The following is a 10,409-nucleotide window of genomic DNA, read 5'->3' on the forward strand; positions in this document are numbered from 1 at the left end:
CTCTTTCCATTTCTCCACTTTCGTGCAATGTTTGGCTTGAAGCCATGCATTAACACCATGTTAATGAGAAATTGTGTGCTTTTCAATCTCTTATTCCCACATTAGTCTACCTGATTTGTTGACAGATTCTTAGGAAGTAGTTTACCAATAGTAGTCACAAATATTTAGGAGGTTGTGGTGAAAAATTGGAATTTAATTTCATAGTGTAAAAACATGAGGAGAAGCAGCAGCAAGGTGAGAAATGTGTTCAGCTAGAAACAGAGAGCAAAGGAGAGATGCAGATGGGAAGGAGTGGGCGAGAAAATGAAGCCAGCGACCAGCCGAGTCCACTGACACTATCATTACTCGAGTATGTCAGTAAGTGGGCCAAAAGCACATGATGTTCAAGAACGTGTTGGAATGAACAGTAATGAGATCTGGTGTTGACGGATTTTTTCCCCAACAGATTTTGTGTGATTGGACACAAACACCCAGCCAGCAGTCTCAGGCCGACAACCTAACAAAGAGTGCAGTTGTCCTCACTTTCTGTTATCAAATGTGCTGCTTTTCAGATCTATCGCAGTCTCAAACAACATTCACACTGATTTACTGCACACTGAAGTGACATTTGAGGAGCTGAAGTACTCTCCTCTCCATTCTTTTTCTAACTCTTTCTTAACACATTTCCTTTTTCATCTTCATCTTCCTGACACCTTTTACAGAGTTTGGCAGAAGAGTAAAGTTTGTTGTACTTGTTCATTACAGGAGAAGACTTGAATTTATTTATTTATTTATTTTTCTTATTTTCACAGACAGGAGAAAATATAGGTATATATATATATATATATATATATATATATATATATATATATATATATATATATATATACATATATACAGTTGTGCTCAAATGTTTGCATACCCTGGCATAAATTTTGGCATTGATTTTGAAAATATGACTGATCATGCAAAAAAAAATTGTCTTTTATTTAAGGATAGTGATCATATGAAGCCATTTATTATTACATAGTTGTTTGGCTCCTTTTTAAATCATAATGATAACAGAAATCACCCAAATAGCCCTGATCAAAAGTTTACATACCCTTGAATGTTTGGCCTTGTTACAGACACACAAGGTGACACACACAGGTTTAAATGGCAATTAAAGGTTAATTTCCCACACCTGTGGCTTTTTAAATTGCAATTAGTGCCTGTGTATAAATAGTCATTGAGTTTGTTAGCTCTCACGTGGATGCACTGAGCAGGCTAGACACTGAGTCACGGGGAGCAGAAAAGAACTGTCAAAAGACCTGTGTAACAAGGTAATGGAACTTTATATAGATGGAAAAGGATATAAAAAGATATCCAAAGCCTTTAAAATGCCAGTCAGTACTGTTTAATCACTTATTAAGAAGTGCAAAATTCGGGGATCTCTTGATACCAAGCCAAGGTCAGGTAGACCAAGAAAGATTTCAGCCACAACTGCCAGAAGAATTGTTCGGGATACAAAGAAAAACCCACAGGTAACCTCAGGAGAAATACAGGCTGCTCTGGAAAAAGACGGTGTGGTTATTTCAAGGAGCACAATATGACGATACTTGAACAAAAATGAGCTGCATGGTCAAGTTGACAGAAAGAACCTTTACTGCGCCAATGCCACAAAAAACACCTTAACACGCCTCACAGCTTCTGGCACACTGTAATTTGGAGTGACGAGACCAAAATAGAGCTTTATAATCACAACCATAAGCGCTATGTTTGGAGAGGGGTCAGAAAGGCCTATAGTGAAACGAATACCATCCCCACTGTGAAGCATTTTGGTGGCTCACTGATGTTTTGGGGGTGTGTGAGCTCTAAAGGCACTGGGAATCTTGTGAAATTTGATGGCAAGATGAATGCAGCATGTTATCAGAAAATACTGGCAGACAATTTGCATTCTTCTGCACGAAAGCTGTGCATGGGACACTCTTGGACTTTCCAGCATGACAGTGACCCTAAGCACAAGGCCAAGTTGACCCTCCAGTGGTTACAGCAGAAAAAGGTGAAGGTTCTGGAGTGGCCATCACAGTCTCCTGACCTTAATATCATCGAGACACTCTGGGGAGATCTCAAACGTGCGGTTCATGCAAGACGACCAAAGACTTTGCATTTTTCCAAGACAAATGGGCAGCTATACCACCTGCAAGAATTTGGGGCCTCATAGACAACTATTACAAAAGGCTGCACACTGTCATTGATGCTAAAGGGAGCAATACACAGTATTAAGAACTAAGGGTATGCAGACTTTTGAACAGGGGGCATTTCATTTTTTTTCTTTGTTGCCATGTTTTGTTTTATGATTGTGCCATTCTGTTATAACCTACAGTTGAATATGAGTCCCATAAGAAATAAAAGAAATGTATTTTGCCTGCTCACCCATGTTTTCTTTAAAAATGGTACAAATATTACCAATTCTCCAAGGGTATATAAACTTTTGAGCACAACTGTATATCTATCTATCTATCTATCTATCTATCTATATATATATATATATATATATATATATATATATATATATATATATATTTATTTATATATATATATATATATATATATATATATATATATATATATATATATATATATGTACATAGGCTATATTTATATACACTCACTGAGCACTTGTCACGGTCCTGTCACTCTGTCAGTCTGGGTTTTTGTCTGACAGGACCGTGGCATTGTCATCCCATGTCTGTCTTGTGTTTCGTTGTCTGTCTTTGTGTGAGCGCACGGTTTCGGTTGTATTCTCTGCCGTGTGCTCTTCGGTCCGTCTTGTTTTATGTCGGGATGTCTGGATCCTGACTTCCTGTCTGGTTCAGTATAGGTCTGTGTCGGATCCGGACACTCATGCTCCATGTCTGTCTGTTATTGACGTGGGTGCATTTCGCTTATGTTATCTTGGCAGCATGCACTCGCGTCAGTAGTTTGTCTGTCTCTAGCGAACACGGGTGCGAGCTGTCTTCATGTTGTGTGTGTGTGGCCGAAATCTCACACAGGTGTTCTGTCTTGTTTTTGTCGCCTGTTGCATGCATCGCTTGCAGTTTGCCTCGCAATGTAAGCTCAGGTCTCGTTTAGTGTGAGAATGTGTGGCATCACTTTGGCGTTGCTACGCACTCTCTCATCTTGTTTGTCGGTTGGCATGGGCGTATATTGCCTCATTGTCTTGGCGATGTGCGCTCGTGCCATTCGGGTGTTTTGTTGTCTTGTGAGAGTACGTGGCTTTGTTTTGTTTCTGTATCGCAGTGTGTCTCTCTGTCTTATGTAAAACCCAGCCTCCTTGTTTGCTTATTATTAGTTTATTTGCCTCACCTGTCCCCTGTTAACCCGTTTGACTTCTCTCCCTATTTTAGTCTTCTCGTGTTTGCTGTCCAGTGCCAGTTTGTCTTGTTTCCAGTCTTGTGTGTATTCCAGTCGGTCAAGTCGGTTGGTCCTGTTTTTTGTATATTTGTCCCTGTTCATCCCTACCCAGTCCGGTCAGTCCTGTTCCCCGCTGCATTCTGCCCCAGCCCTGGATTACCTTTTTCCCCTATGGGGTTGTTTATGTTTGTTTTCCCCCTTGTGGGAGTTTTTTCCTTTATTTTGTATTTAATAAATTCCCTTTTATTTCTTCAACTCTGCGCCTGGGTACTGTACTGTACTGCATTCTCTGACAGCACTTTATTAGGAACACCTGTACACCTACTTATTCATGTAATTATCTAATCAGCCAATCGTGTGGCAGGAGTGCAATGCATAAAATCAAGCAGATATGGGTCAGGAGCTTCAGTTAATGTTCACATCAACCATCAGAATGGGGAAATGTTTTTATTTATATATAAATAAAAACATTTCCCCATTCTGATGGTTGATGTATATATGCACACACACACACACTGGCGGCCAAAAGTTTGGAATAATGTACAGATTTTGCTCTTATGGAAAGAAATGGGTACTTTATCCACCAAAGTGTCATTCAACTGATCACAAAGTATAGTCAGGACATTACTAATGTAAAAAACAGCACCATCACTATTTGAAAAAAAGTAATTTTTTATCAAATCTAGATGCCCCATTTCCAGCAACCATCACTCCAACACCTTATCCTTGAGTAATCATTCTAAATAGCTAATTTGGTACTAGAAAATCACTTGCCATTATATCAAACACAGTTGAAAGCTATTTGGTTGATTAAATGAAGCTTAACATTGTCTTTGTGTTTGTTTTTGAGTTGCCCCGTTCTGGTAAAGCTATTGGACATAACAGATAGTAACCGCAAGACAAAATAATGGCTGAATTTACACACATTGTATGCAATAGACTGGCATGTCTTAAGGTCAATATTAGGTCAAAAATGGCAAAAAAGAAACAGCTTTCTCTAGAAACTCGTCAGTCAATCATTGTTTTGAGGAATGAAGGCTATACAATGCTTGAAATTGCCAAAAAAACACTTTGATTTCATACAAAGGTGTACACTACAGTCTTCAAAGACAAAGGACAACTGGCTCTAACAAGGACAGAAAGAGATGTACAGCTAAACAAGAGGATAAGTACATCAGAGTCTCTAGTTTGAAAAATAGATGCCTCGCATGTCCTCAGCTAAAACAGCTAAATCTGTCCATTATTCCAAACTTTTGGCCCCCTGTGTGTGTGTGTGTGTGTGTGTGTATATATATATATATATATATATATATATATATATATATATATATATATATATATATATATACATACATACATTTTGTAGGCATATATACAGTTCTGATATTACATTTACATATTTGATATGATAAAAATAGCTTTCCAATAGCTTTACCCCGTTCTGGTAAAGCTATTGGACATAACAGATAGTAACCGCAAGACAAAATAATGGCTGAATTTACACAAATTGTGCTGTTTAAAACTTGGCATACCCTTACTTTAAGTTTTTTTTAGGACTAACCTACACTGGCTCAATGAATCTGCCAATAGCAGTGTTTGATTAAGTTACTCAAACACTAATAATAATTAATAATTACTTCTCAAAATAATTGTTATCAGATTACACTACTCATTACTTCATAGAACAAGTAATACAATTACTAATTACTTATTAAAACACATGCTACAGAAAATTGTTTGTTTTTCTGTTTCACAAATCCAAAATTGTCAATATTTCCTCCTTGTTTATTGTCATTTTCGTTTCTACCTTACAATGACTCATTAGTGACTCTTCATGTGTCACAGAAAGGAAAACATGTACAAATGAACAAAATACATGTTTTAAATGTATTCTACGTAAATAATATTATTTTAGAAGTATAACCCAAGTAATTTACTTAAAAGTAAGTAACATAATTGAAAGTCAGTAAATGAAATCTGATTACATGAATTTAAAATGTAATGTGGTGCGTTACTTTTTTAAATGAAAGTAATGATTTCAGTAACTAATTACTTTGCAATCAGATTACACCCAATACTGGAGAACACAGGTTATGTAAGAAAGAAAGTGATGTAAATTATTTAAACAGGACAATTTCAGTTTTGTCATGTAGAATTTACTTATGCTTATTTAATTATACAACAGTTCATTTTTTCTGATTAGATTTGCGGCCTCATGCCTGTGTCTGAATCACAACTCTGCTGATATTCAGTACAAAAGCCAACATGATCACACAGGAACTCGAAATGCTGCTACTGAATATTCCAGTACCCTGACATTCTGCCTAGTTACTGACAAGTGCCATCTCCCATCAGACATCTTTGCGCTGCTGATAGTGCGTTGCACAAGCATCCTCATAGACAGGTTCTGGTCCTATGGAAACCAGGAAGTAATTGTGTTCACCTCTGCAATCACTGATTCTTGAGATAAGGGACAAAACATGTCTTACATACAAAAGTCCTCTTTATGTTAAAAATCAAGAAATTCATAATAATAAATATACTGACAAAGTTCAGTCTAAAGGAAATGGGTATACTCAGGACATGCATTACTTTATAAATAATATTTGTAAATAATTTAATTAGAATTGTTGAAAATGCATGCTCTATACTTGGAAGCACATGTACTATAACTTAACCTGTCCTCAGCAATAGGTCACAATGTTAAACTGCCAAACAACCTGTTTAAAAATGCAACAAATTAATACAGGTGCATCTCAATAAATTAGAATGTCGTGGAAAAGTTAATTTATTTCAGTAATTCAACTCAAATTGTGAAACTCGTGTATTAAATAAATTCAGTGCACACAGACTGAAGTAGTTTAAGTCTTTGGTTCTTTTAATTGTGATGATTTTGGCTCACATTTAACAAAACCCCACCAATTCACTATCTCAAAAAATTAGAATATGGTGACATGCCAATCAGCTAATCAACTCAAAACACCTGCAAAGGTTTCCTGAGCCTTCAAAATGGTCTCTCAGTTTGGTTCACCAGGCTACACAATCATGGGGAAGACTGCTGATCTGACAGCTGTCCAGAAGACAATCATTGACACCCTTCACAAGGAGGGTAAGCCACAAACATTCATTGCCAAAGAAGCTGGCTGTTCACAGAGTGCTGTATCCAAGCATGTTAACAGAAAGTTGAGTGGAAGGAAAAAGTGTGGAAGAAAAAGATGCACAACCAACCGAGAGAACCACAGCCTTATGAGAATTGTCAAGCAAAATCGATTCAAGAATTTGGGCGAACTTCACAAGGAATGGACTGAGGCTGGGGTCAAGGCATCAAGAGCCACCACACACAGACGTGTCAAGGAATTTGGCTACAGTTGTTGTATTCCTCTTGTTAAGCCACTCCTGAACCACAGACAACGTCAGAGGCGTCTTACCTGGGCTAAGGAGAAGAAGAACTGGACTGTTGCCCAGTGGTCCAAAGTCCTCTTTTCAGATGAGAGCAAGTTTTGTATTTCATTTGGAAACCAAGGTCCTAGAGTCTGGAGGAAGGGTGGAGAAGCTCATAGCCCAAGTTACTTGAAGTCCAGTGTTAAGTTTCCACAGTCTGTGATGATTTGGGGTGCAGTGTCATCTGCTGGTGTTGGTCCATTGTGTTTTTTGAAAACCAAAGTCACTGCACCCGTTTACCAAGAAATTGTGGAGCACTTCATGCTTCCTTCTGCTGACCAGCTTTTTAAAGATGCTGATTTCATTTTCCAGCAGGATTTGGCACCTACCCACACTGCCAAAAGCACCAAAAGTTGGTTAAATGACCATGGTGTTGGTGTGCTTGATTGGCCAGCAAACTCACCAGACCCGAACCCCATAGAGAATCTATGGGGTATTGTCAAGAGGAAAATGAGAAACAAGAGACCAAAAAATGCAGATGAGCTGAAGGCCACTGTCAAAGAAACCTGGGCTTCCATACCACCTCAGCAGTGCCACAAACTGATCGCCTCCATGCCACGCCGAATTGAGGCAGTAATTAAAGCAAAAGGAGCCCCTACCAAGTATTGAGTACATATACAGTAAATGAACATACTTTCCAGAAGGCCAACAATTCACTAAAAATGTTTTTTTTATTGGTCTTATGATGTATTCTAATTTTTTGAGATAGTCAAAATCATCACAATTAAAAGAACCAAAGACTTAAACTACTTCAGTCTGTGTGCATTGAATTTATTTAATACACGAGTTTCACAATTTGAGTTGAACTACTGAAATAAATGAACTTTTCCACGACATTCTAATTTAGAGAGATGCACCTGTAAATATCAAATGAAAGGTAAGAATGTGCAAGATATCAAACATTACATAAAGTAAGCTTTAAATTAGACTTTCCATAAAAACTGCCTTTCAAAGTTGTGTCCTCACTTTGTGTCAACTCCGTCAGATTTTTTTATAATCCTGAATAAATTTGACAATGTCATGGTCAGCTGTGTACTCTTTTCCGAAGATGGAATAATATTAAATTTTGAATTCAGAATTTTCAGAATTGTGTGAAAACAGAATAAATGTATATATAGAATGTTGTGATGAGGAGGAGGGCGTGGCTGGGCCGTGATGCTGAATCAGCTGATCAGTGGGAGAGCAAGATAAAGGAGAGCCGGAGGTGCCAGATCGAGAGAGAGAGAGACGCACGCAGCCGCGCTGCATGTGTGTCTGTGTTCGATTATGTTTTATGTTGTTTTAAGTTCATTTATATAATTAAACCTTTATGTTGACTGTTCAGCCAGTTCCCGCCTCCTCCTTGCTCACCTTTACCTGTTACAGTGGTGCCGAAACCCGGGAAGGAGGAGGTATGCACTGTCGCGGAGTCCTCACCACTGCCATCCACCAGGGGAACAGCCGCGGCCGTCTGCCTGGGGATGGAGGGGTCACTGCCGGCCGCTGAGAGCCAGAGTAACCACTACCATCCGCCAAAGAAGGGGAGGAGCGGTTCTGTCTGCCAGGGGCTGGATGACTCGCTACTGTCCGCCGGGGGAGGAGCGAGCTGGCGTCCGCCAGGGGGCGGAGGAGCGGTTGAGGACTGGGCGACAGCGTGTCTGGGAGCCGGCGAGCAAGTTCTTCTCTCTCCTCTCTCTCTGTGTCTCTGCTCACCCTTTCACTCTCCCCACGCCTCCCCTTGTCTCTCCCCCAAGTTCACAGGAGGGGAGGACCACCGGCTGATGGAACGGCCAGAAGGGCAGCGGTTCCCCTCCAGAGGACTCTGACTCTGGCCTTCAGGACAGCCAATGAAACTGCACCTCTTACTTCAATTCACTTCTCTAGGTCTATATTCCAACTTGCTCTATGCGATCTATGAATGAGCGGCGCTTGGAGGTCCCATCACAAAGAGGCTCAAAGTCTATTTCATGATCTTTCACTTCCAACATCCACATGATCTGCTGATACCATCTCAACATTCAAGAACAAGCTGAGAACACATCTGTTCCACGAGCACTTAACCAATCCACACTAATTGCACTTAATATTGAACTTAACTTGCACTCACTGTACACACACACACACACACACACACACACACACACACACACAATACTTTTGTCTCTTTCTTCTGCACTAGCATACTACTCCAGCCACCTTGAGAGCTTGGCAGTACAACACTGTAGATGTTGTTGCTTGCTATGTTCCTCATTTGTAAGTCGCTTTGGATAAAAGCATCTGCTAAATAATTAAATGCAAATGTAAACTGAATATTGATGGAGCAACACAATTTGTGTGAAAAGAAATAATAATGGAAGGTTGTTTTGATTAAAATTCAGTTTTATATATATATATATATATATATATATATATATATATATATATATATATATATATATATAAAGTGGTGAGGGAGCCTTTTGCCCCACACTTGGAGTAAAGGGCCCACACACTTGGGGTAAAAGGCTCCTGGCATTGTGATATCGTGTAGATAAAGGGGCAATAGTTATAGTGTAAAATTTGTCATCTAATGCAAATAATTTTGAGACAGCAAGATGCTTTTTTGAGTAACATATTAAGATAATGCTTACTCAAAGTAACTACTTCAGAAAAGGGTGCACAATTTCCTGTTAATTTCAAACACATTTAGCATTTCATAACTTCTCAAGCAAACACATTAATCTCCATTGTGATTGGATCAGTCAATGTGAGCCCACTGAACATTTTTCAGAACTAATTTATTCCCTCCACTTAAAAACAACAACAAAATAAAACAATGTGTTTTATAGGGGCCTTGAGTCCCTCAAAATATTTTATTTTATTTTATTTTTGCCACAAATACCTTCCTATCAGTTATTGGGCAGTTATTAATTTGTTTTTATTTAATCACATTGCACAAAACTGAATATGATTAAGTATTTTGTCTCAAAATTAATGTATTAATTTAAGAGATTTTCATGAGCTACATAAATTTGCAACATTTAAAAAAATAAAAAAAATGAGATCAAATTGCATCAAAATCAAACTTTAGATACCACACGCAAAGATCTCATGGATCAGAAGTATTTTGCAGTGTATTGTGACTAACAGGTGTTTAGGAAAGTGCTGTGGTAGTTTTTGTTGCTATTTAGTGTTTTGGGAGGAAATACAATCAAAGGAGCCTTTTACCCTGTGGGGCCTTTAGCCCCGTTGTACCCTATCTTTTTGTTGTAGCTTTTCAGGGCAGTACTAAATAATAATAATAATAATAATAAGTTTTTCTCAATTTTTTATTAGTTTCTGCTAGAGGTATACAAACAGATGAGGTGTGTGTGTGTGTGTGTGTGTGTGTGTGTGAGAGAGAGAGAGAGAGAGACAGAGAGAGACCAATAAATACCTCAGCTAAGTGCCTCCTCTTAATTTGGTAATCTTAGATTTAGTGCACTTGATATCTGCTGACAGACAATGCTCCAATATCCAGGCTCTTGGCTTGATACCTTGTCTTAATGTTGGCATTCTCTGTTGTACACTGCAGTCCTGTGGGTCCTCTCAAACACACCCTGACTAACCACACATTATACAATGCATTATCTATC

Source organism: Myxocyprinus asiaticus, chromosome 9 (assembly GCF_019703515.2).
Source record: "Myxocyprinus asiaticus isolate MX2 ecotype Aquarium Trade chromosome 9, UBuf_Myxa_2, whole genome shotgun sequence".
Taxonomy (NCBI): Eukaryota; Metazoa; Chordata; class Actinopteri; order Cypriniformes; family Catostomidae; genus Myxocyprinus; species Myxocyprinus asiaticus.